Source organism: Triticum dicoccoides, chromosome 3B, assembly GCF_002162155.2.
Source record: "Triticum dicoccoides isolate Atlit2015 ecotype Zavitan chromosome 3B, WEW_v2.0, whole genome shotgun sequence".
In the NCBI taxonomy this organism is placed as follows: Eukaryota; Viridiplantae; Streptophyta; class Magnoliopsida; order Poales; family Poaceae; genus Triticum; species Triticum dicoccoides.
In genome coordinates this window covers 370,275,932-370,303,211 of record NC_041385.1, presented here as the reverse complement: position 1 = coordinate 370,303,211, position 27,280 = coordinate 370,275,932, and positions in this window count along the sequence as shown.

The following is a 27,280-nucleotide window of genomic DNA, read 5'->3' as shown; positions in this document are numbered from 1 at the left end:
CGGGGTGTATGAAGGGTGCATGGGATGGGAGCAAAAGTTCCCTTCTAGACCCACTTTTGGGTGTTTGGCAGAGTGCATCAAGGGTGCATGAATCCACACTAGTAGGTTAACACAAATAAACTAGGAGCATGCATGAAGAGGGGTGCTGAGATGAGCATGCGCAAATAGGGAACAATAGATAACAACTATATTGAGATGAGAATGCAACCAAACACACCCACACGCTTTTTGCTACAATGACTGATCTGCACCGTCTGAGTTTGATCCAATGGTCATGTTGAGCTGAGACATGGACATGCCCATGTAGAGGATGCCTAAACACCACTGAAGTCCCTCTGCTTCTCGGTGCGTACGATGTTGGTGATGTAGGGGGCCATCGCCCGCAGAGCTTGTTCCCAGTCGACAGGAGCCAGCTCGTCAAAGATGGTGTCCAATGGCACAAATGGATTCCAGTGATGGAGCCCTGAGAGGATTCGCCAGGCAATGGCAACGGCAGCCTGCAATCCCTCCTTATCCAGCTCCGCCCCCACCATCGCGCAGAGACGGCTCAGCTCCTCTGAGATATAGGTGAAGAAGGAGACCAGGTGAGGAAGCCACAGCTCATTGAAGTCGATGGGGTGGTCGAACGGGTTTAGCCCGACGGCCGGCATGGTCGCGCTGCATGACGGTAGGCATCGCGCAGCCGCAACACATGTGTGGCAACATGGTCCACCATGTGGCTGAGACAATCCTGGACCTCATCACGATCGGCCCGAACATGCTCTAGCCGGTTCTCCTGACCGCCTGTCGTGTCTCCTGCTTTCTGCAGCAACGCTGCCGATGCCTTGAGCATCTTTGTGGTGGATGCCTGCTGCTTTTAAAGCTCCGTGAACTCCTGCCCATAAAGGAGGAGCATGCCACTCCTCTCCTCCTTGAGCTCTTGGAGCTCCACGTCCTTGGCCCTGAGCTCCGCATCCTTGGCCTGGAGCTCATGTGTCAGGTGCCTCACCTCAGACCCCGTGATCTGGTGCGCTGCCATGGAACCAGGTAGAAGCAATGCGGAGAGGAAACAAAGGGGGCGAAATGGCTGAGAGGCAATGCAATCTACGGGAAGGCGGAGGGAGCCAGCCGAGGGGCGGGGTGAATCTTTTGGTTTTCACCATGGGAAAACACCAGTCAATGACTTTTCACATCAGGGAGCAATGGGTTTTACAGGAGGAGTCATCGTGATAATTTCTCCTGCGCCTGCTCCTGTCAATCAAAAAATAAAAATCCTGCCGTGCTTGTTTCACCCAAAGACCAGAGCAACGTCGCGGTGGATATTTAAATTTACCTGCCGGCAAGGAGATAAAAAAGGGCGAAAAAACAAATATGGCGGCGGCCTAGCTTATCGGTCACACTAGCCCAACTAGCTAGCCACCATGCTTCACTGATGTATTCAGCGAGAAAGGTGGTGTTTCGTGATCTGACGACTCATTTACTTGCTTCGGTGCTACGACCGAGGAGGACCCAGAAACGCGCGGTAGGGCGTCCCACGTCTCGGCAAGGAAGAAAATATGCATGCACCACCCGGGAGGACCCCAAAACCGTGCAGTAGGGTGTGCCACGTCTCGACACGGAGGAAAAATGTGTGTGTAAAAATATATACTATACTAGACATACTACCTATGGTTCGACCTTGGGACCCAGCAGGTCGGTCGAAAACACTCCACTAGCCACACAACTTCATCATGCTAACATGGCACAACGTCTCTTGTTCTAGGCGATTCCTCTATTTTCCAAGCTTTTTTAGTTATAATAACACCACGGCAAGCTCGCGGTGCTCTTTGTGTGTGCCTGTGCGTCTAAAGGAGATGATGGAGAGGAGAGAGAGATCGCAGACATGGGAGCCACCAGTAAGTGAGTCAATGGTCAAGCACGTGTTCACGAGCCACTCCCTCTAATCTACTCAACATAATATTGTATAAAATAAAGTTATTATGGGACAAAGCCAACAACCGTTGTTGTTTCAGGCTACCGACTTGCTTTGTAGTCCAGGTTGCCAGTTTGAATCTTGTCTTACAAATTTGTTAGTTTTAGGTCAAAATTTGATCAATGACAAGGGGGACCCCCATGTGTTGTTCCAATATTTCATTGTAGGATGGTTTTTTTTGCACAAAACTTTGCGCGGTTAGACAAGTAACGGCATGAGTTACACTTATCTTGCAAGTTTAGGAACAAAAATGACAGCGGCATAGAATATCACATCCACCCCGCAGCTTAGATGCTATGGTGATACAAGTTTTTACATCGCTCGAACTGAGATCCAATGGCTTGGGAGTAGTCTTTGTAATTATGCGCAATTTCGAAACTCTCCAAGGTTTTTTTGCAAATAAAACATGCATGCCTCGTGTGTGCCACTGCATCTTGGATCCAACGGCTCCCAATTTCTAACATTAGGTGCTCCCCGTAGCTTAATTAGCTGCTACGGTGATACGATCATCTAGTTCGTATGATCTGTGATCAGATGTCGCATGTGTAGTACTTGTACTTTCTACACAATTCCCAAACTCTCTCAGGCGTATATTGCAAAAACATTCAAACCTCCTACTATGAGCCGTTAGATCTCCGGGAACTCATGTCACCATAGAATCTACGGTGCGGGAGCACCTCATATTCTCCCTTGCGAGAAAACATCAGGTGTTCTTGTAGCTAGGATGCTATAGTCATACGAGCTTCGAGGTCATTCAATCTAAGATCCAATGGCATCTGAGCAGTCTTTGTGCTTGTAAGTAGTGGCCGAACTATTTGGGGGCTTTTATACAAAAAAACATTCGAACCACCAAGGAGTTGCTGGATCACAGGTCCAACGGCTCCGAAGAGCTTGTATCACCAAAGCAGCTAAGGTGTGGTAGCACATGATATTCTCACATACAGGAAAATATGAGGTCCTCCTTCATCTTAGATGCTACGGTGATACGAGCTTTGAGGTCGTTGGATATGGGATCCAAGGGTATCTGAGTAGTTTTTGTACAAATTGTCTGCAATTCTCAAACTCATTAAGGTTTCCTATAAAGATGTTAAGACATCATGTGAGCAGCTATATCTCAGATCTACAAGCTCTAAGCAACTCGTTTCAGCATATAGCATCTAAGGTGTGGAGGCACATGATATTCTCCCGGGGAGGGGGGTGCACAACCAATCAGTGTTTGGGAGGGTGGGGAAAAATATAATGTTCGAAAAATAATCTAAACAATCCTAAATAGAGCTTCAAAATTTTATCTAACGTCGAGGGATTAACCCCTGACAATCTCCATAGCTCTGCCTAAACACAACATTTGCATGCATGTAGTACTAGACTTAATATTCATGTTTCAGTTTCCTATTCATTTTAAATATTGAATTGAAGACCATGCATGTCTTACATTTTACTCCCTTCGTTCCTAAATATTTGTCTTTTTAGAGATTTGAAATGGACCGCCACATACAGATGTATATAGACATATTTTAGAGTGTAGATTCACTTATTTTTCTCCGTATGTAGTCACTTGTTGAAATCTCTAAAAGACAAATATTTTGGAACAGAGGGAGTATCTTTGAATTCGTGTCATACATGCATGGGTTGGAAAAAAATACACTATACTTACTGGATTGTTGTTGTATTCGTGTGTGTGTGTGTGTGTGTGTCATCATATGCTTGATACATACAAAGTTTTCTCACCACCATACCGTTCATCTTTTAAATTTGAATTTGCAATTAAAAACTTAATAGGGATACCATGAAATGTGAAATCTACGTTGAGATCACTATATCCCAAAGTCACTCTAATTCAAGAACTCGTCATAAATCAATTACCACGTTGAGATTACTATTTGCATGGAAAATATGGGCATTGTACTACATATAGATTCGTTTGGCAATTGAAAGATTCCTTTCGTATTCTCAAATGGTAGGAGTAGCACCCAATGGTGTACCAGCTAGACCCGGGCTCGTGTTGATCCTTAAAGAAACAATACCCGGGCTTGAGTCCTTCTTGTGGCGTGTGTCGTACGCACATTATCCAATCCTAACCAGTCGAGCCTTCGCTTTTTGAATCGAAATATCTGGAGGCCAGAATTCCAGCCCTAGGAAATTCCCCTCATGCCCCCGGTCCATAATGACTACCGATGAACAATGCAGGGATGATTTAGTAACTAGACAATGTTACCTACCGTGCCGAGCATGGTTCAATTCCCTTGGTCGCCGGTACCCATGGTCAGCCGTCAACTCCATTGCCTAATAGTACTTAGGAGTACTACACCAGGATGAGCACGGAACTGAGCCATGTTTGTTCGTTCCTAGTACTTGAGTTAATATATCAGGAAATGCACTAGTATGGAGGGATTATCCTTTTAATCTGCATATAACTTGTCTGATGTCTAATTAAGCAAAATGTTTGACCAAATCCTTTCTTAAGAAATATTAACATCTACAACTGTAAAGATGTATCACTTGAAAATTTATTACACGATGCAGGTTATGATATTGTTTCAAATCCTGGATTTTAAATTTCAAAAAATCCAAAAGTATCTGGAAATTCATGAAACTGAGCATGGTCTCCTGATATGGCACAAATATGCTGTCGTATTTGTTTTGGTTCAATTTGAGACAAGCTGCTTATGAGAAGTCACACAAATGAAGAGCCAAGATATTTTGGAACAAAGACCTGTCATGTTAAGGCGAACACTTTCACAATTCAAACATGGGCGTTTACGTGCCACCACGAGTCCCGCTTCTCATCGGCAGGTGCTGTCCAAGCAAGTGTGTGAGGTGACAGGAGGCGCAAGTGTGTGAGTCGACAGGAGGCGAGCCCTTTGACCAGGCTCCGCCACCCACCTTTGTCTCAACTGCCCCTGTCAGTGTCAAAACCGGCGGATCTTGGGTAGGGGGTCCCGAATTGTGCTTCTAAGGCTAATGGTTACATGAGGCGTGGGACACAATGTTTACCCAGGTTTGGGCCCTCTCGATGGAGGTAATACCCTACTTCCTGCTTGACTGATCTTGATGATATGAGTATTACAAGAGTTGATCTACCACGAGATCGTAGAGGCTAAACCCTAGGAGCTAGCCTATGATTGTGATTGTTCTTGTCCTACAGACTATACCCTCCGGTTTATATAGATACTAGAGGGGGCTAGGGTTACACAGAGTCGGTTATAGAGAAAGGAATCTTCATACCCTAACTGCCAAGCTTGCCTTCCACGCAAAGGAGAGTCCCATCCGAACACGGGATGAAGTATTCTATCTTGTATCTTCATAGTCCAACAGTCCGACATATGCATATAGTCCGGCTGTCCGAGGACCCCTTAATCAAGGACTCCCTCAGTAGCCCCTGAACCAGGCTTTAATGACGATGAGTCTGGCGCACAGATTATCTTCGACATTGCAAGGCGGGTTCCTTCTCGGAATACTCCATAGTAGATCTTGAACATAAGAATCGTGTCCGGCTCTGCAAAATAAATTCCATATACCATCGTGGTAATGTTTTTAGGAGTCCAATCCGCTGACAGCTTTTGCAACAGGACATTACATAATCGTTCGACCATTATTTCGAATCGTTTATCCCACCTGTTGCTCACGCTTTGTGTGGTGGTTTTATTGGCACGTCTTGTCGAAGCCGAGATCGTGTCCCCTTATTACGGAATTCTCATCAACACAGGCATGGGTAACCCAACCGACCCATTGGTATGATTCCTTGGGAATAGGCATGTTTTGAGGCCATGTAGGGGATGGTTGATATTCGTCATCTTTATAAGGAGGCTGAGACCCGCCTTTCCCCTCTACGCTACTCCCTCTTCCTCCCACCTCGAGTTACAGCACCCAAGGTTTAACCAGTCACTTCAAACCTCAGGCCATGTCCAGATCCAGCCTTCAAGACCGGTGGACGGCTTCCTCTGTCACTGAGGAGGATATCACGAAGCTCAGGCCACGGAGATCCTTCACATGCTTCCTCCACATGGGCAGGTTCTCCCTACTCCTAGACCTAATGAGAGGGTCGTATTTGTCCCTCACTTCCTCCGGGGGCTAGGTTTCGACCTTCATCCCTTCGTTCGAGGGCTCATGTTTTACTACGGACTATATTTCCATGATCTAGCTCTGGACTCCCTCCTTCACATCTCATCATTCATTATCGTATGTGAGGCTTTCCTCCGTATCTCCCCACACTTCAGCTTATGTCTCAAGACCTTCGATGAAAGGCTGAAGATAATGGACGAGAGACACGCGGAGTGCAGAGGTGCTTTGCTAAGAAAATCGGCCGACGTCGTGTGGCCAAAGGGTTCCTTCACCACAACTTCCGGCCTATGGCAACGGGAGTGGTTTTACATCATGGAGACCCGTGGTACCAAGTGGGCAACTTCACCTGCCTTTTGATCCGGCCCTCCGCCACAACCTGCATCGTGGATCAACAAGGGGCTTGATTGGGGATCGCTAGATGAAGTTCAAATACTACAAAGCCGCATTCGAGACCTTATCAAGAAGGACATCGATCTCATCAAGGTAATCCAAGTTATGCTAGTCCGTCGGGTCTTGCCAAGCCAACGCCGACCTCTCCATATGTGGGAATTCAATCCGGAAGGACCGCAAACCATTCAATGCTTCTTCCACACAACGCTCGAAGGGATGTATGAACTATTCGTCGGTTCACGAAAAAGGTGTCTAGACACCACAGACGACGCATGCCTCGACTGAAACCGTCCAGATTGCCCGGTAAGTACTTAATTTCCGAACACATTTTTAATTTAAGTTTCTCATAACAAAACTTAGAAAACCATACTCAGCGGACCCAGTGTTAACCAGGATGCTGGCTCCGACACCCTATCAAGTGCCATCGAGGGAAGAAAAGGAGAGGAGTGGAGAGGCCCAAAGTGGCCTTCATACCGGAGGCGCATCACACACCGTATCCGGGGAAATCGGAACTCCCGTGTAGGAGGATGAACAGGAAGGAGAATCTGACATTCCCTCCCCCCACGGGTAGAAGAGAGCCGCCCCTGAAGACCTGAAGGTAGAGGCCTCCAAGTGAGGGAAGAAATCGTTATCAGGGGGCGCGGATTCGGGAGGCGATATTGCCGCACAGTGCCCACAAGGGGGCCAGCCTTTAGCCAAACCGTAATTGAACAAAGGTGCTTTAATAAGCATACCCCATTCTATTCTTGTTTGTGAGGGTATTATCTGAAGTGTATGTTTTGCAGTTCGGCCTATAGCCTCCCTCAACAATCTTCGTCCTTGGGGGATCTTCTTCCGGAGATGATGGAGAGCGAAACGCCGCCTCATACTTCCCCGCCCCATAAGGCGGACGACCCCGAGGTGTCGTCCCGGAGGATCTCTCCCGGTCCACGAAGGAGGACAAGGCCAGATGATGACTCTTCGGCCGCCCGAGGGCTAGGGTGTTCGACTCCTAGAGAGACCAACGACAAAACCCCCGGACTGTCTGATATACAGCCGGGCACATGGACGGGTCTTCTGCGGCAAGCGCCAATCTCGAAGGAACATCGTACCTTAATGGGTATGGTGTTTGAGAGAATTTCGTCCGCAAAAGGCGGATTGAATGAAGGCTTTACGGGCCTGCTAAAAGGCTTTGAGCTACGCAATGTGTACTATGTATAGATAGTAGCCTCTGAGACTCTGGTTGCCCTCCGAACGGGGCGATCAGTGGATCGAAAGATAAATAAGCTCAGGTAAATTTTCTGCTAATCTGTACACAGGCGGCTGCAGCCCCGGCCACTGCCCGGGCTGCCAAATTTGCCGAACTGAAGCGGTAACTCGATGTAGCGGATGGTGACATCACGCTCGTGAACAAGCGGCTTGACGAGGCGCAAGGTATGTCTTTTGGGCGGTTAGTGGGTATAAATAGGAGCATGATGTTGGAATTTATAATATGCTTGACTGTAGATGGTGCTGCCGCCATGGAGAGCCTTTGGGCTGAGCTTGCCCGGGCCAAGGAGTAAGCCAGGATAAGCAACGCGGCTGCCGAGAAGGCAGTTGGTGAATTAAAAGCTGAACAGGCTGCTCATCGCCTGAGTGAGGAGAAAATATCCAACATGGCGCGTGAGCTAAGGGATGCCGCTAGCCAATATGCACTTCTCGAGAAAGAGACCAAAGAAAAAACGGATGACCTTGAGAAGGCCTTACAATCGGCAAAGGAAACCCGGTCCGAGGCAAGAGCGGCACGGGAGGAGATCCGGCAAGCCGGGGAGATCATGGTCGGGAAGCCCTTTTTATTACGAAATATGTTCGGTGATCTGAAGTATGCCCCGCTTGATCAAATGTGGAGTTCTCCAGACGCATATTTGGACTTGTCGAAGAGTGCTGCTGATGCGACGCAGTTTTTCCAGGCCCAAGAAGGCCATGAAGCGGAATGGCTTTTCTGGCGCAGTTTAGCATGCCAAGGCGTCCGCTGCTGTTGAATGAGCATATGGCCGAATGGGCCGAGCTCCACAAGATATCCGGACTTGCCATGAAGGCTGTCGTGGACCGGCTGTGGCCTGGGGGACCAACTGTGAATAGTTATTTTGGTTTAGTGCAGCAACTTGTTTGTGCGGTGTCGCATATCGACGTTGTCAAGCGATCAACGTGCATAGAAGGTGCACGGATGGCCCTTTCCCATGTGAAGACGTATTGGGCGAAGATGAAGGCCACCGATATTGCGACAGGGGGTCCACCCGGGGGTCAGGACACACCAGATCAATATTTTGAAGAAGTCTTGGAGGGTGCCCGCTTGATAGAGGGTCAGTGCTCGAAGAATATTATGTTCGAGTAACGTGTATCAGAATTGTAAAAACAATGCTTATGATAATGAAGGTTGTGTTTATACTTTTGCCCGCAAAGTATTTTAGTGCCTCCTGTGCAGCCGTTTATGTGTATATGTATATAACCGAAAAGTTTGTAGTCGTCGGCTTCGGCCCCCTCGCGTATAACGCGGGGGTGTTCGGAAAAGCACTTGATCACACTTGACCCAATGTCTTGGTCCGTTAAGGAGGTGTTTAGTGTGGCGAGCTAGGCAATCAGACTATAGAGCTTTAACACATTCACTTAACCATAGGAGTTTGATTGTGGGGCTACTATATAGCCCCTGGTATGTCCGCGTTTCTCCGAATAAGGTGCGTTTACATACGTGATGGGGAAACTAGTACTTCATTAATACGGAGGAATCGTGAAGATTTCGCTGAGTCATCGAGTGGTTGACCAGCTCTCGCCTTATCATGACAGTCAGTTTTCGGCTTCTCTACTGAGGTGCTCGTCCGGATGAACCAGGGCACAATCGCAGCAATTCTCCCTTGGCCACCTTAGCCAATAGAACGGAATGTAAGGTAGCAAACATAGGAGCCGGGCAAACCCAACTATTGACCAAAGACATGATTCGGAGTTGATGCATATAACGCCAAAACTCGCGACGCCGAACACTCCCGAAGGTATATGGACTTTTCAGTATATACCGGGCTAGGTACAGCCCCCCGGTAATGAACCCTGAGTTCAAGGCACGTGCTATGACCCGACGTGAGGAAATAGCACCTGTGGTGAGAGCATAGTTCTCAAAGCACACTGCTGGCTGCTTCTAGAACATCGAGTTTAGTACGGCGAATAGTAAGTTCGCAAATACTATCGATATCTTGGGCGCTTTATATGCCAGGAGGGTATGAAACAACAAGTGATAATAAAAAATGTTTACACAGGGTCTTAATCTAAACAGAAACCTTGAAATGGGGCCCTACTGCACGTCTGCGCCATTGTCTCGGTTGTGCAGTGTCTTTAAAGGGTATATCATGATGGCCTATCTATAAAAAAAAGAAAGAACCGGGTGAAAGAATCTGGTATGGCCGTGGGTATAGTTTGTTGGTTTTGATGAACCGTGAACTGTAGATTCTTGAGTCCGAATAGGGTCAAGCCAGACTATAGACTTCTAATGTGCAGGGTGCCCCCAGCGCCACCCAAGGAATTTTGAGTGTATATTTATGTATACGGGAAAACATGTACAGTCTTCTTATGGGGCGATCTATGGGGGCAGGGCTGCTAAACAAGCTCAAGTTTATCTGAGCTTTTGCACGTAGATGTGCGCCGAACACGTTTAGCTGTATCCGTGGTCGTGAGGGCCGATGAGCTGTTCGGCTTGAAAAGGCCGCTTCGTGCTTCGGCTAGTAGAGCCGCCGCGTATTCTTCTGTACGAAGAGAATGCTCTGTGTTTCTGCTCACCGTGATAACGCCACACGGTCCAGGCATCTTGAGTTTAAGATAAGCATAGTGCGGGACTGCATTGAAATGGGCGAAGGTCGTTCGTCCGAGTAGTGCGTGATAGCCACTTCGGAACGGAGCAATGTCGTTTGTTCGCTTCGAAAGTTATCGGGAGAGCCAAAGACGACGTCCAATGTTAGGGTGCCCGTGCAGCGGGCATCTACGCCTGGTATTACTCCTTTAAAGGTAGTGCTGCTTCGCTTGATTCTTGATGGGTCTATCCCCATCTTGCGGACAATGTCCTTATATATCAGATTGAGACTACTGCCACCATCCATAAGGACTCGGGTGAGGTGGTATCCGTCAATTATTGGGTCGAGCACTAAGGCAGCCGAGCCCCCGTGACGGATACTAGTCGGATGATCCCTGCGATCGAAGGTGATCGGACAGGCCGACCATGGGTTGAAATTGGGGGCGACATGCTCTATAGCATATATGTCTCGGAGTGCGCGTTTGTGCTCCTTTTTTGAGATATGAGTGACATAAATCATGTTCACTGTTTTGACCTTCGATGGGAATTTCTTCTATCCCCCCATTTTTGGCTGGCGAAATTCATCCTCGTCTTTGCTTTGCGGTCCCTTCCCTTTGTGTTTGGCGTTGAGCTTGCCGGCCTGCTTGAAGACCCAACATTCTCTGTTGGTATGATTGGCTAGTTTGTCGGGGGTGCCATGAATCTGGCAGGACCTTTCTAGAATTTGATCTAGGCTAGATGGACCATCTCTACTGCCATTAAGTGACCTTTTCCGTTGACCGGTTCTGGAGCCCCTGAATCCGGCGTTTATCGCTGTATTGTCAGGGTTTTCTTCGTTGTCCTGACGTTTGTTTTTGTTGCATCGTGGCTTTCCATTGCCATCCCAAACTTCGGATGTGCCAGGGTCGCTGGTGTTGCTATGGGCCAACCAGCTGTCCTCTCCCGTGCAAAAGCGGGTCATGACTATAGTTAAGGCTGCCATTGTCCTTGGCTTTTCCTTGGCTAGGTGTCTAGCTAGCCATTCGTCTCGGACACTGTGTTTGAAAGCTGCTAAGGCTTCGGTGTCCGGATAGTCGACGATTTGGTTCTTCTTAGTGAGAGATCGGTTCCAAAGCTTACGGGCTGACTCTCCGGGTTGTTGGGTTATGTGACTTAGATCATTTGCATCCAGAGGTTAGACATAGGTCCCTTGGAAGTTTGCCCTGAAAGCATCCTCAAGTTCTTCCCAGCTTCTGATGGAATTTTCGGGGAGGCTTTTCAGCCAGTGCCGAGCTGGTCCTTTTAGGTTGAGGGGCAGGTATTTGATGGCGTGGAGATTGTCTCCGCGAGCCATGTGGATGTGAAGAATAAAGTCTTCTATCCAGACCGCAGGGTCTGTCGCTCCGTCATATGCCTCGATATTCACGGGTTTGAACCCTTCTGGAAATTCATGATCCAGCACCTCATCGGTGAAGAACAGGGGGTGTGCGGCACCCCTGTATTTGGCTGTGTTGCGACGTGGGTCCGGCGGTTGTAGTGTTCGGTGTTGGTTCTAAACTGGTAAGTGACCGGTGGATTTGGTTTGATGGTCCTGATCCTGTGCGAGAACACATTCCCTGGATCCATAAATGGACCTGGTTCTGCCAGCCCTTTTATCCAGGTCTTCAAGCAAATCGTGTTTCCTGTTCTGGATTGCGACCACCTTTCCTTTATGTGGAGGGGGTGCATTTTTCTGTGTGGTGTTGTTAGCCGCTCTGTCTCGACCACGAGGTGGTCGGCCTTGTTGATCGGTCGTATTGTTATTCGGCGGTATGGGCGCAATAGCATCATCGTCGAATTCGGGTAGCAGTTTGCGTTTGGGGTAGCCCTTTATTTGGTGATTGCCGCTGTATTTTTCCTCAGTGTCGAGCACTTCGTTCCATTTATCATTGAGCATATCATGTGGGGCTTTAAGCCGTTACTTCTGCTTCTTCAAGCTCCTCGTGGTGGCGATGTCTCTGGTGGAGGTGTTCTTGTTCCAATTGTTCTTCCGGGATGATGAATGCATCGTCATCGAGACTGTTCTCCTCTTCGGAGATAGGTTGATAATTGGAGTCTTCGGCATCGCTGTGATTGGATAGGGGCCCCGGACTGTGTTCGCCATCACCTTGCTCGTCCTGCTCCATTGATTGGTCCACGGTATCTTCATTGTCTTCCGCGTCATCCGGGGTGTTATTCCCTCTTATGCAGGTATCACTATTTTTACCATGGCGTGGTTTCGAGCGGCGCCGCTGACGTCGGCACTTTGGCTGCTTTCCAGGAGTTTTATCCTCAACTGGGTCCTTTTTGTCATCGCTATTGTCTTCTTTGGGTGTATCCACCATCTATATGTCGTATGAGGAGGTGGCTGTCCAGCGCCCTATGGGCGGTGGTTCCTGTTCATCTCCGGCGTCGTCGTCCATACCATCGATGTCTTCCCAGTCGAAATCAAGCATGTCGATCAAATCGTCGACAGTGGCTATCAAGTGGGTGGTGTCGGATGTGGGGTTCCGTAAAACCCTTAAGTTTCAAACTCTGGGGTGCGCGTGAAGATCTTCCCCCTACAAATCCACGTCCAAATGCCTCGCGAGAATCTAAGCTAAACGATGAACAACACGAGGGACACAAGATTTAGACTGGTTCGGGCCACCATTGTGGTGTAATACCCTACTCCAATGTGTGGTGTGGTGGATTGCCTCAGGGGCTGATGATGAACAATACAAGGGGAAGAACAGCCTCGCGAGAGGTGTTCCTGAGTTGGTGTGGTGTTCTGGTAGGAAGAGATTCAGTCCCCGTTGGCTCGGTGAGAACTCGATGCCTTCCTACTGTGGTGGCTATCTCTATATATAGAGGCCCTGGTCCTCTTCCCAAATATTGAGTGGGAAGGGCGCCAACAACAGCCATTTTGAAGGGGAACATCTAGTACAAGCTATCCTGACTAAAGTTGGTCTTCGGCTGCCAAAGGCACTGGCGATGACGCCGTCTTGGGCTCCACGGTGACCTCCATCCTGCCACTCTGCCAGTCTTGGTCTCATTGCACCGAAATGGTAACCTTTGCCTGCTAGCTCGGTACTCCGCGCCTGTGCTTGCCCCCTTTGCACCAAATAGGAAACAAGGACACTGCACAGGCCGGCGCCCGTCTGGTCTTGATCGTCACGGCTTGTGTCACGAGCACCTCGCGAGGTACCCTTGCCTTGATCTCTCCACCTCCTCGCGAGCCTGCCTGGTGAGGTCGCTCCTGAGGAAGCCTTGCGTCGTCCGCCCCGTGAGGCTTGGCCCCTCGCGAGGGTCTTGAGTTTGCGTTGATGAAGATGGGCCGTACTGGGCCACCACTTGAGCCACGCCGCAGGCCGCAGGCAGGCAAGTCTGGGGACCCCTGTTCCTAGGACGCTGACAGTAGCCCGCGGGCCCAAGGCGCGCTAGGACTTGGCTTAGCAGAAAAGCGAAGGGGCAAGTGCGGAGCGCCATGGGCCCCAACAGCCTGCGGCCTTGGCGCCGCGTGGCACTTGATTGGACGTGGGCGTCTCCGCTTCCCCACGCTGCCTCGGCAACTGCCAGACAGACAAAAAGGCTGGCCCGGGGCTAGGCTTACTTTCATTACTCTCATCCGCCTTGCTTCAGATCCCCTTTCTTGCTCTTTGCTCTCCTGCTTCCGAAATATCCAGATCTGCCTCATCCTTTCATCTCCGGCGAGCAATGGCGCCCCGCAAGACCGCGACCGGGGCTCCACCGGCCTGGTACTCGCCAGCTCTGGATCCTCCAAACATGACGGAGAAGAATCTCGTCCTCACGCACCAGATGGCGGCGGTGCAGGGCAACAAGATGGGGGAGACTGCGCTCCGGTCGGCTCCGCCTAGCCGGAGGACAAGGGGAGCACCTTCTACCCCCTCTTCATCAGTGCCGCCATTGTTGGTCTGGTGCCTCCTTTTTCTAAGTTCTTCCTTGCTGTCCTCCGCCAATATCAGCTGCATGCTCTGCATCTCCACCCCAACTCCGTTCTCCTCCTATCGATCTTCGCCTACTACTGCGAGGCACACATCGGGGTGATGCCCTCCATGGCCTTGCCGCGCCACTTCTTCTCCCTCCGGGTTACTGGCACCAATATCTCGGCATGCGCAGGCTTTGTCGCGTACTCCAAGGCCAACGAGATCTCAAAGGCCGAGAAGAGGGCCGACGGCTTCCGGAGGAAGTGGGTCATGGTGGACGCCAGATGCAACAACTCCCTGCTGGAGCTGCCCACTGAGCAGCCACAAGCTGTTGAGGCATGGTCTCGCGCAAAGCTCGATGACCGGCGGGCGAAGCTAGTGCTGGAGAAGATGAACACTGACCTGAGGCCGGGCAACCTGAGGGCAGAAAAGCTGACCAGGGCCACGCTCCTGAGGGAGTTCCTGTCGCACCTGGTGGCCCCTCTTCAGGCACACTCTTGCCCGCTGTGGAGGCTCGAGGATGCGGATGTCGTCCTCCACCTGAGCTCGGATGCCCTGGCTGACGAGGATCTGACCGCAGCCCTCCGCTTCCTTGTCGGGGAGGACGTGGCAAGCCCGGAGGGAGCTCCGGTCCCCTTGTTCCTTCGTGACGACTGGGAGCGGGTGGTCGACACCATGCCCACCTTTGACGGGGTCGGTTTGGTGCCGGCGGAGGCCCTGAGGGCTAGGCAGCGACGATGATGGTGGACTTGTCATCTGATGATTCCGGCGGGGGAGAGGAGGAAGATGAAGAGGCGGAGGAGGAGCGTGACTCGGAGGCGACCATCGAGAGGATGGGGGAGACTTCCCCCTGGCGCAGGTCCAGCGCCCTCTGCTCTATGCCGGAAGAGGCCGGTGCCAGGCGAGGGGGACAGGATCCGCCCTTGATCCCGAAGAAGGACAGGTCGGGGCTGATCTCCCGAGGGTCTACTCCAGCCCTGGTGCTGCCCGAAGCTAGCTCTAGCCCTTCTGGTGCGCCTTCCTTTGCCGTTGGGCCTCCCGAGGCTGAGCCCCGCATCAGGCTCTCAGGCTTCAAGCTCGTCCGGAGGCCGTGGGACCCCGAGGCAGCCGACCAGTAAGTACTTGAACTTCGCTTTGCCCCTGTTTTTGACGTCGAGGCCTGACATCCCTTATTTGAGTAGGTTGCCACCTCTGGCGAAGAGGCTGAAGGGAGACACCGCAACTCCGCTTGGGGTGGGCTCACCTGTCGTGGCCGCGCCTTCACTCGCGGGAAAGGGAGGCAGTGGGGCTCGCACATCCCCTGCCAGATCGTCCTCGCGAGGCCAGGAGGGACGCCCTGGCAGGGAGCCAGCCTCCGTGGCCCCGCTAACTCTTGAGGCGCCTGCGATTGATGCTGTCGCCGAAGTTGTCAAGGCTCAGGAGGTCCCTGCCTCCCAAGCTGTGATCACACTGTCGTCTTGCCCTCCTACTCCGCCGGTTCCAGTCTCCTCTGCCTCCTCCATCGCCTTGGACCGGGTTGCTGATGAGCTGAGTCGGCTGCGAGAGGATCTCCGGGGCGCTGACCCCCGTCTGGTGGCCGGGCACCTGGAGCTGGTCTCTAGCTATGTTCGCTCTAACACCTCCGTCCGAGCGGCACTGAGCCAGGCTGTGATGGCTTCCGAGGAGGAGAAGCAAGCCACCTCCCAGGCCATAGCCGCTCGCGACACGGCATTGAAGGATGCTTCAATTGTCAAGGGCCACTGCAAGACACTGGAGGGTGAGCTGCAAGGGCTGCGTGATGAGCTCGCTAAGGAGGTTCGCGACTGTCGGGCGAAGGAGGTGGAGATGAAGGCTCGGGAGGCTGTCGTCAAGGACCGCGATGCCGAACTCTCAGCTGACCGCGGCCGGCTGAAGACGCTGGAGCAGACACTAAAAGCGGAGAGGGTTGAGCTGGACGCCAAGGCGAAGGTCTTGGCCGAGGACCGCGTGGCCTTCACGTGTTATGAGGAGAGGGCTCGCATGGCGCTGAAGACGCTTTACGAAGAGGGCCTGGAGAAACCGCTGGCCGGAGCCACGGAAGGCCCCGCCAAGCTGGTTCCCTTCCTTGTCGAGGCGCTTGAGGAGGTCGTGACCGGCATCGGCCCCATGGCTGAAGTCGAGGCTCGCGCCCTTTCCTCCGCAGCGCTGACACGGATCCTCAGCCACGTCTACCTCCGCAACCCCGACGCCAACCTTGATGACCTGCTGGAGCCTGTGGATGCCAAGCGCTCCGCCGCTGCTGCCGAGGCCGGGGAGGGCCGAGCGGAGGCCTTGATGGCGAAGTTCCGCGCCTTCAACACCGCGCCCAAGCGAGGTGCTGCTGGCTCCGCGGCCTCGGGGGGTGGAGCTGACAAGCGCGACTCCACCACGAGCGACGGCACGGCCCAGGGGTGATCTTCTCGCGGCTTCTTTCCTGCTTTGATTCCTGCAACATGCACCGTGCCTCGTGGAGGCGTTTAAAATTGTGTTTGGTATTCCGAGAACAATTTATGGTCTGTAATATTTGCTTCTGAATTTGCTAGATTTTGCGGTTTTCTTCCTATTTGCTTGTGTTCTACGTCGGCAGGGCCCGACCCCGCGCATACCTCAGCCGCCGTTAGCCCCGACCGGATCACCAGGACGGGACTAAGGAGTGAGGGGCTACGTGGCAAGTTAGGCTCCTGAGTCGCGATGCTCAGGAGTCCCCCTTGATGCGCAAACAGCAAATAGGGAGGGGGTGTTGGAGAGGATCTGTCGTTCTACGTCGGCAGGGCCCGGCCCCGCGCATACCGCGACCGCCATTAGCCTTTCAGAACTAAGGAGTGAGGGGCTACGTGACCAGTTAGGCTCCTGAGTCGCGATGCTCAGGAGTCCCCCTTGACGCTTAAATGGTCTTCATACCTTGGCTCCACTCGGGGAAGGGCGCGCGACGACCAGGTCCGAGGGACCTGGCTGGGTGGCATGCGCTCGGGCATGAACCGGGCACAGCCCCCGTGCCCAGCCCCCTCGCACGGCGCTCCCGAGGGGAGGCATTGCAATGAGGCCAGACATTGAGCTCTGGGCTCCCTGAGGTTGATGCAGCCGTGGGCTGCCCTTAGTTGTTTATACGGGCATAGCCGCTCCTCGGCAGTGTCGTCAGCCAGCGCAGAGCATGGTGCTTCCACTTGTACGTGGGACGGGGCTCCCCTATGGGAGGAGCCCCCGGGGCGTGTACAGCCCCGCCCTGACACGTGGCCGGCACGGTAGGGCTAGACGAGGTGTATCTGGGCACTTGTGAGCCAGCGCGGGACTCACGAGGCCCTACCTCAAGGTGGGTTGCGCCTGATCTTGAGCCTTGGGCGGCTGATTGTTCCTGCATGAGGGTTAGATGCAAATGCTCTATGTCCTCAGGTCCCAGCCCCCGAGCAGGCTCAGCCGCAGGTGGTATGCCAGGTCGTGATGTGGTGGACAAAGCCAGGGGGTGAGGGCTGGAGAGCCAGTAAGAGCTCCTGAGTCGCGATGCTCAAGCGCCCCCCTTTTAATGTGCAAGCGATTTGCATGAGGGAGAAAAAGGGGCCGCAACTGGTGGGAGGTGATAACCATAGGCAAGTTGAGCATGAAAAGGCAATCCAACTTAGATAGATGCAAGGAAAGGCACACGCCACTGGGTCAGGCCCGAGCGTATTGGGGATGATGCAGCCCGAGGGGCGCTCCCAACAAGGTAAGCTAAGGACATAAGCAAAACAGATACATGCCGCGGGGATAGACCCATGCGACCTGGGAATGATGCAGCCCTGAGGGCGCTCCCAGTTGAAATGAAACTTGAAAGGTGTCACCTGATACCATTGCAGAGCGATTGTTGGAGGCGATGCATGGTGAAGAAGCCAGTCCTCACGAGCCTTCGGGACTCTGAGCCTCGGGAGGCCCTGGAGGTCCGGGCGGCTCGGCGAGGCCCATCTCCATTTCCTCCAGGAATGCGCGGTGCCTGGCCACCTGAGCCTCCAGAATGCTCCTCATCAGATGCTGGTGAGTAGCAGCCGCGTTCGGCAGGCCAAAAGGCAAGAGAACATAGCTGTGAGCTGGACCCTCGCAACGCCCCACACGCAAAGGCCAGAAGCGCTCCTGAGACGTGACTCGATTGAGCCCTGGGTAGTCGATGCAGACGTGCAACATGCCATCCTTGTCTTGATGGGGAGCTATGCCAGGCAGGCGACGGTTGCCGCGCATGACTCTCGATTCCTGTAGCTCCTGAGTGACCTTGGCGATGAACTCCTGAGGGTTGGGCCCTCCTTGCCTTATGCCTTCCTGAGGGAGACGCGCCGTCAAGCACGCCTCCAAGTGGTGCCCGAGCGCCTCCCTCGTGATCTTGGCAAAGTCGGTGGCCCTCCAGGAGAGAGCCCCCGATTCTTGCCCGAGGAGGGCGTCGGGCGTGCATCCCTATGCGACGGAGGGCTACGCCCCTTGGATGGGCGCAGATCCTGGTGCGGTGCCACTGGAGGTGCCTGCCTCCTGAGGCCTTGAGCTGGGTGATATCTTCTTCTTCTTGGGAGCTGCTTCAGGGAGGTTTCCACTATTGCTGTCTGGATCCTCGATTGACGCGGCTTGGAAGGCGCGCTCAAGAGAGCACACTGCATCCTTCTCTTCACAGGGGACCGTGATGACTCCATCACTTCCTGGCATCTTGAGGACGTTGTAGCCATGGTGAGTCACTGCCATGAACTTGGCCAGGGCTGGATATCCGAGGATGGCATTGTATGGAAGGCGAATGTGGGCAGCATCGAAGTCAATGAGCTCGGTACGGTAGTTCTTGCGCTGTCCAAAGGTGACAGGGAGGCGGACCTGCCCTATCGGGACAGTGGAACCATTAGTGACTCCTGAGAAAGGCTTGGTTGGCTGAAGCTGATCGTATGGCACTTGGAGATTATTGAACATCTCGACAGACAGAATGTTGAGCCCTGCTCTGCCGTCGATGAGGGTCCTGGTAACTTGCACATTGCTGATGACTGGGGAGTAGAGCATTGGGAGGACACTGGCTGTTGCCGCGCACTTGAGCTGATCCGCTGAGGTGAACATGATAGCGCACGCGGACCACCCGAGAGGGCGCGTGGCCTCGAGCTTGGGAAGGACTGCATTCACCTCGCGAGCAAACTGCTTGAAGATGCGCTGAGAGGCTGGGGCCTGGGCACCGCCCAAGATGCAAGCGATAGCACACGGCTCCTGGAAGCCCCCAGCCCCCTCGTCCTGATGATGGTCGTCATTCCTTCTTGGCGGTGGTGCAGAGGAGGAAGGCCCGTGTTGCCTTGTGGGCGATCCTCACGAGGCTGATCCCTCCAAGCCCCCTCGCGAGGCTGGTCCTGCCAGCGGTCCTCGCGGGGCTGGTCACGCCACCCTTGGCGAGGGCCACGGTAGTCCCATCGTCCTCCACCTCTTCCTCCGCCTCGGTCGTAGCCCCGATCGTTGTGCTCGGGGTGGCGACCAACACGGCCTTCTCTTACGGATCTGAGCTCTTCGCATTCGTTGGTGTTGTGGGTATGGAGATCGTCGTACGCGTAGTACTGGCTGCCCTTGGACGACTCCAGCTGGTCCCTGCCGCGCTTCGTATCCGGCTCTGCTGCGAGCACAGCTGCTGCTTTGCGCTTCACGTCCTTGGCCTTGGCTTTCTTTTCTTCTGGATCTGCAGATGGGAGCTCGAGAAGGGAGAGGCGTCCCTCCTTAGCCCCTGCGCACTTGGTCACCACGTTGAATAGCTCCAGAGACATGCACAAATCTTCGTGGATCGCTAGTTCCTCCTTCATCTTGGTTGCGGACGCCGTCGGAGAACGCCGAGATGATGGCCTCCTCGGTCATCTTGGGAATTTTGAGGCGAGCGCTATTGAAACGTTGGATGTACTTCTGCAAGATCTCTCCGGGTTGCTGCTTGATGCGGCGCAGGTTACCCACGGCCGGTGGACGGTCGCGAGTGCCCTGAAAGTTGGCAATGAAGCGGGTGTGAATCTCGTCCCAGGAGGAGATCGTGCCAGGAGGCAGGTGCGGGCACCATCCTTGAGCGCCATGGGAAACTAGTTCACCATGACCTTTTCATCCCTGTTAGCCGCTTCGATGCCCAGCTCATAGAGCTGCAGGAACTCCACGGGGTCGGCAGTGCCGTCGTAGTGAGGAGGCAGGTCCGGCCTGAACTTGCCCGGCTAGGCGACACTGCACAGCTCGGTGGTGAAGGCGCGGCAGTCTGCAGTGGCCACCAGAGCTCTCTGCTGACGCGGGGCTTGCTCCTGGGGATTGCCGCGCACTGCTGCCAGGGGCAGCGCGGGGTCTTGACCTGCTGGCACAGGGATGCGGTCATGGCATGCCGATGCAGGAAGCACACGAGCACCTTCTTGGGGACGAGAGATTTCTTGGCAGCTCCTTTCTTGTCGCGCGGGCACCAGACGCGGTGGATCTCGTCCAGGGGCTACGCGCCTTGGAGCCAGGGCACCTTCTTGGGGAGGAGGTGGCGGAGGCACCTCCTGAGGTGCATCACCCATGCAGGATGGAGGGCGAGGCAGCAAGAGGGACGGTACAGGGGAGCCCCCTGCGGCGCAGACGAGCTCGGTGATGCGAGCGAGCCACTCCTCGTAGAGGTCGTCAACGGGACGGTAGTGCAGGAGCTCATGCGCCAGGAGCAACGCGGCATGTGCGTTCGTGGGAGCGCGACGGGCGTGCAACAACGAACCAGCTAGAGTCAGTGATAGGGTGGCGGTGCAGCTTTCCCGCCGCATCGAGGGATGCAGCGACGAGGCCTGCTGCTCATTCCCCACCGGGCCGGTGGCAGCGTTGGCGGCAGGCGACGGGGAACGACGGGGACACTCGCCGACGGCAGCCGTCTGGGCGACGCGGGCAGCAAGAGCGGCGCGACGCTCGGCGCGAGCCCGGCAAGCGTCAGCCATGGACACGACGGACGATCAAACGCGGAACAGCGGATGAAAGATTCCGGCGCACCCCTACCTGCCGCGCAAAATGTCGGATGTGAGGTAAGGCAAACCCTTAAGGTTCGAACTCTCGGGTGCGTGCGAAGATCCTCCCCCTACCAATCCACGTAGGGGTGAATCGGTAGGGGGAAGATCTTCATGCGCACCCCAGAGTTCGAACCTTAAGGGTCTGCCGGAACCCAACATCTGACATTTGGCGCGCCAGGTAGGGGTGCACCGGAATCTTTCTTCCGCTGTTTCGCGTTCGATCTTCCGTCGTGTCCATGGCTGATGCTCGTCGGGCTCGCGAGGAGCGTCGGGCCACTCTCGCCGCCCGCGTCGCCTAGACGACCCCTGTCGGTGGGTGTCCCCATCGTTCCCCGTCGCCTGCCGCCACCGGCCCAGCGGGGAACGGGCAGAAGGCCGCACCGTCACCCCGTCGCTGACTCCAGCTGGTTCGTCGTCCCACGGCCGATGCACCCTCACGGACGCGCACGCCATGTTGCTCCTGGCGCGTGAGATCTTGCACTACAGTCCCGTCGACGACCTCTACGAGGACTGGCTCGCCCGCATCACCGAGCTCGTCAGCGCCGCAGGGGGATCCCCTACGCCGTCCCTCTCGCTGCGTCGCCCTCCGTCCTGCGCAGGAGGCACAGATCAGGAGGTGCCTCTGCCACCTCCTCTCCAAGAAGGCGCCCTGGCTCCAAGGCGCGCAGCCCCAGGACGAGATCCACCGCGTCCGACGCCCGCGCGACAAGAAAGGAGATGCCAAGAAATCCCTCGTCCCCTAGAAGGTGCACGCGTGCTCCCGGCACCGGTGCGCCACGACCGCGTCCCTGCGCCGCCACGTCAAAACCCTGCGCTGCTCCAGGCAGCGGTGCGCGGGAATCCCTAGGAGCAAGCCTAGCATCAGCAGAGAGCTTCGGCGGCCATCGCAGGCCGTCGCGCGTTCACCATCGAGCTGCATAGTGTTGCCTGGCCAGGCAAGTTCAAACCTGACCTTCCTCCTCGCTACGACGGCACTGCCGACCCCACAGAGTTCCTACAGCTCTACGAGCTAGGCATCGAAGCCGCCAACGGAGACGAAAAGGTCATGGCGAACTGGTTTCCCATGGCACTCAAGGACGGCGCCCGCACCTGGCTCCTGAACCTGGCTCCTGGCACGATCTCCTCCCGGGACGAGATGCGCACTCGCTTCATCGCCAACTTCCAGGGCACTCACGACTGTCCGTCGGCCATGGGTGACCTGCGCCGCATCAAGCAGCAGCCCGGATAGACCTTGCGGAAGTACATCCAGTGCTTCAACAACGCTCGCCTCAAGATTCCCAGGATGACCGAGGAGGCCATCATCTCGGCGTTCTCTGATGGCGTCCGCGACGTCAAGATGAAGGAGGAGCTGGCGATCCATCAAGATTTGTGTACGTCACTAGAGCTGTTCAACCTGGCGACCAAGTGCGCTAGGGCTGAGGAGGGACGCCTCTCTCTTCTCGAGCTCCCTGCAGCAGACCCAGAAGAGAAGAAAGCGAAGGCCAAGGATGTGAAGCGCAGGGGAGCAGCTGTGCTCGCAGCAGAGCCGGACATGAAGCGCGGCAGGGACCAGCCGGAGTCGTCCAAGGGGCAGCCAGTACTGTGTGTACCACGATCTCCATACCCACAACACCAACGAATGCCAAGAGCTCAGGGCCGTGCGAGAAGGCCGTGTCGGTCGATGCCCCGAGCGCAATGATCGGGGCTACGACCGAGCCAGAGCAAGAGGTGGAGGACGATGGGATGACCGTGGCCCTCACCGAGGGTGGCGTGACCAGCCTCGCAGGGACCGCTGGCAGTACCAGCCTCACGAGGGGGCTTGGAGGGATCAGCCTCGTGAGGAGTGCCCGCATGGCAATGCCAGACTTCCTCCTTTGCCACCACCACCAAGAAGGAATGAAGACCATCATCAGGACGAGGAGGTTGGGGGCTTCCAGAAGCCACGTGCAATCGCTTGCATCTTGGGCGGTGCTCAGGCCCCAGCCTCTCAGCCTATCTTCAAGCAGTTTGCTCGCGAGGTGAATGCAGTCCTCCCCAAGCTTGAGGCCACGCGCCCTCTCAGGTGGTCCGCGTGCGCCATTACATTCAGCTCAGCAGATCAGCTCAAGTGCGCGGCAACTGTCGGTGTCCTCCCAATGCTTTGTTCCCCAGTCATCAGCAATGTGCAAGTCACCAGGACCCTCATCGTCGGCGGCGCAGGACTAAACATCCTGTCCGTCGAGACGTTCAACAATCTCGAAGTGCCATATGATCAGCTTCAGCCAACCAAGCCTTTCTCAGGAGTCACTGATGGTTCCACTATCCCGATAGGGCAGGTCCGCCTCCCTGTCACCTTTGGACAGTGCAACAACTACCGCACCGAGCTCATTGACTTCGACGTTGCCCACATTCGCCTGCCATACAATGCCATCCTCGGGTATCCATCCCTGGCCAAGTTCATGGCAGTGACTCACCATGGCTACAACGTCCTTAAGATGCCAGGAAGTGGTGGGGTCATCACGGTCCCCTGTGAAGAGAAGGATGTGGTGTGCTCCCTCGAGCGTGCCTTCCAAGCCTCGTCAATCGATGACCCAAACAGCAAGAGTGGAACCCTTCCTGAAGCAGCTCCCAAGAAGAAGAAGACATCACCTGGCTCAAGGCCTCAGTAGGAAGGCACCTCCGGAGGCACCACATCCGGACATGCGCCCATCCAAGGGCGCCACCCTCCGTCGCATAGGAAGGCGCGCCTGGCGCTCTCCTCGGGCAAGGCTCGGGGGCTTTCTCCTAGGGAGCCACTGACTTTGCCAAGATCACGAGGGAGGCACTTGGGCACCACTTGGAGGCGTGCTTCACAGCACGTTTCCCTCAGGAAGGCGTGAGGCAAGGAGGGCCCAACCCTCGGGAGTTCATCACCAAGTCGCTTAGGAATTGCAGGAATCGAGAGTCATGCGCGGCAACCGCCGCCTGCCCAGCGTAGCTCCCCATCCATGCGAGGATGGCGGGCTGCGCGTCTACATCGACTACCCAGGGCTTAATCGAGACGCATATCAGTAGTGCTTCTGGCCTTCGCGCATGGGGCATTGCACGGGTCCACCGCACAGCTATGTTTGCATGCTCTTCAGCCTGCCGAACGCGGCTGCAGCCCTCCAGCGCCTGATGAGAAGCATTCTGGAAGTTCATGTGGCCAAGCATCGCGCGCTCCTAGAGGAAATGGAGATGGACCTCACCAAGCCGCCCGGACCTCCCGAGTCTCCCGAGGCTCGGAGCTCCGAGGGCCCGTGAGGATTGGCTTCTTCATCACGCACCGTCAACTACTCCGACACTCGCTCTTCAATGGTATCAGGTGACTTCTTTCAAATTTTGTTTCAGCTGGGAGCTCCCTCAGGGCTGCATCATTCCCAGGTCGCGTGGGTCTGTCCCCGCGGCATGTATCCATTCTGCTTATTTATTCAGCTTACCTTGTTGGGGGCGCCCCTCGGGCTGCATCATCCCCAAGCCGCTTGGGCCTGACCCAGTGGCGGTTGCCTTTCTCTGCATCTATCTAAGTTGATCTGCTTCTTCATGCTTAACCTGCTTATGATTATCGTCTGCTGCCTACCACGGGCTTCTCCTCTCTCATGCAAAGCGCTTGCACGTTAAAAGGGGGGCGCCTGAGCATCGTGACTCAGGAGCTCTTAGTGGCTCTCCATCCCTCACCCCCTGGCCTTGACCCACGGCATCGCGACCTGTCATACCAGTGGTGGCTGAGCTCGCTCGAGATCCGGGACCTAAGGACGTATAGCATTTGCATTTTAACCACCTTGCAGCAACGTACCACCGACAAAGGCCCAGAGCCAGGCGCAACCCGCCTCGAGGTAGGGCCCCGTGAGTCCCGCGCTAGCTCACGAGTGCCCAGATACACCTCTCATAGCCCTTCCGTGCCTGCCACGTGTTAGGGAGGGGTTGTACATGCCCCGGGGGCTCCTCCCGGAGGGGAGCCCCCTCCCACGTACCAGTGAAAGCACCATGCTCCGCGCTAGCTGACGACATTGCCGAGGAGCGGCTATGCCCGTACACATACGGAAGCACCATGCTCCGCGCTGGTGATAAACAACTGAGGGCAGCCCATGGCTGTATCAACCTCAGGGAGCCCAGAGCTTAGTGTCTAGCCTTATCGCAAAGCCTCCCCTCGGGAGTGCCACGTGAGGGGGCTGGGCACGGGGGCTGCGCCTGGGCCACGCCCGAGCACATGCCACCCAGCCAGGTCCCTCGGACCTGGTCGTCACGGGCCCCTCCTCGAGCGGAGCCAAGGTATGAAGACCCGTTTGGGCGTCAAGGGGGACTCCTGAGAATCGCGACTCAGGAGCCTAACTGGTCACGTAGCCTCTCACTACTTAGTTTGGAAAGGCTAACGGCGGTTGAGGTATGCGCGGGGCCGGGCCCTGCCGACGTAGAACAATAAATCCTCTCTTCCACCACCTCCCTATTTGCTGTTTGCATGTCAAGGGGGACTGATGAGCATCACCACTCGGGAGCCTAACTTGTCACGTAGCCCCTCACTCCTTAGTCCCGTCCTGGTGATCCGATCGGGGCTAACGGCGGCTGAGGTATGCGCGGGGCCGGGCTCTGCCGACGTAGAACACAAGCAAATAGGAAGGAAATCACAAAATCTAGCAAATCCAGAAGCAAATATTACAGACCATAGATTGTTCTCACAATACCAGGCACAAATTTAAACGCCTCCACGAGGCATGGTGCATGTTGCAGGAATCAAAGCAGGGGAAAGGCCGCGAGAAGATCACCCCTGGGCCACGCCACCACTCGTGGTGGAGTCACGCTTGTCAGCCCCACCCCCTGGAGCTGCGGAGCCGGCAGCGCCTCGCTTGGGCGCGGTGTTGAAGGCACAGAACTTCGACGACAAGGCCTCTGCTCGACCCTTGATGGCTTCCGCAGCAGCGGCGGAGCGCTTGGCATCCACGGGCTCCAGCAGGTCATCAAGGTTGGCACCGGGGTTGCGGGGGTAGACATGGCTGAGGATCCGCGTCAGCGCTGCGGAGGAAAGGACGCGAGCCTCGACTTCAGCCGTGGGGCCGATGCTGATCACGACTTCTTTGAGCGCCTCGACGAGGAAGGGAACCAGCTTAGCGGGGCCTTCCTTTGCTCGGGCCAGCGGTTTCTCCAGGCCCCCGTCGTAGAGCGTTTTCAGCGCTATGCGGGCCCTCTCCTCATAGCGCGCGAAGGCCGCGCGGTCCTCGGCCAAGACCTTCGCCTCAGCATCCAGTTCGACCCTCTCCGCCTTCAGCGCCTGCTCCAGCGTCTTCAGCCGGTCACGGTCAGCTGAGAGTTCGGCGTTATGGTCCTTTACAACAACCTCTCATGTCTTCATCTCCTCCTCCTTCACTTGGCGGTCATGAACCTCCTTGGCGAGCTCATCACGCAGCCCTTCCAGCTCGCCCTCCAGCTTCTCGCAGCGGCCCTTGACGGTTGAAGCATCCTTCAATGTTGCGTCGCGAGCGGCCATGGCCTGGGAGGTGGCTTGCTTCCCCTCCTCAGAAGTCGTCACAGCCTAGCTCAGCGCCACTCGGACAGAGGCGTCAGAGCGAACCCAGCTGGAGACCAACTCCAGGCGCCCGGCCATCAGGCGGGGGTCCGCACTCCGGAGATCCTCCCGCAGCCGACTCAGCTCGTCGGCGGCATGGTCCAAGTCAACGGAAGAAGAAGAGGAGACGGGAGCCGGCGGAGTAGGATGAGAAGACGGCAGCATGATCACAGCTGTGGAGGAAGGAACCTCCTGAGCCTTGGCCACTTCCGCGAAAACATCGAGTACATGCGCCTCCAGAGTCAGCGGAGCCACGGGGGCTGACTCCTCGCCGGAGCGTCCCTGCTGGCCTCGCGAGGATGATCGGATAGGGGACGTGCGGGCCCTGCTGCCTCCCTTTCCCACAAGAGAAGATGCGGCCATGGCTGAGGAGCCCGTCCCAGGCGGAGTCGCCGCGTCTCCCTTCAACCTCTTCGCCGCGGGTAGCAGCCTACCCAATAAAAGATGTCAGGCCTCGACAGCAAAAGACAGAATTCGAACACTTACTGGTTGACTGCCGCGGGATCCCACGGACTCCGGACAAGCTTGAAGCCTTAAAGCCTCTTGCGAGGCTCAGCCTCGGGAGGCCCAGCTGCAGGGGAAGGCGCACCTAAAGGGCTAGAGCAGACTTCGGCCGATGCGAGGGCTAGGGTAGACCCTCGGGAGATTAGCCCAGAC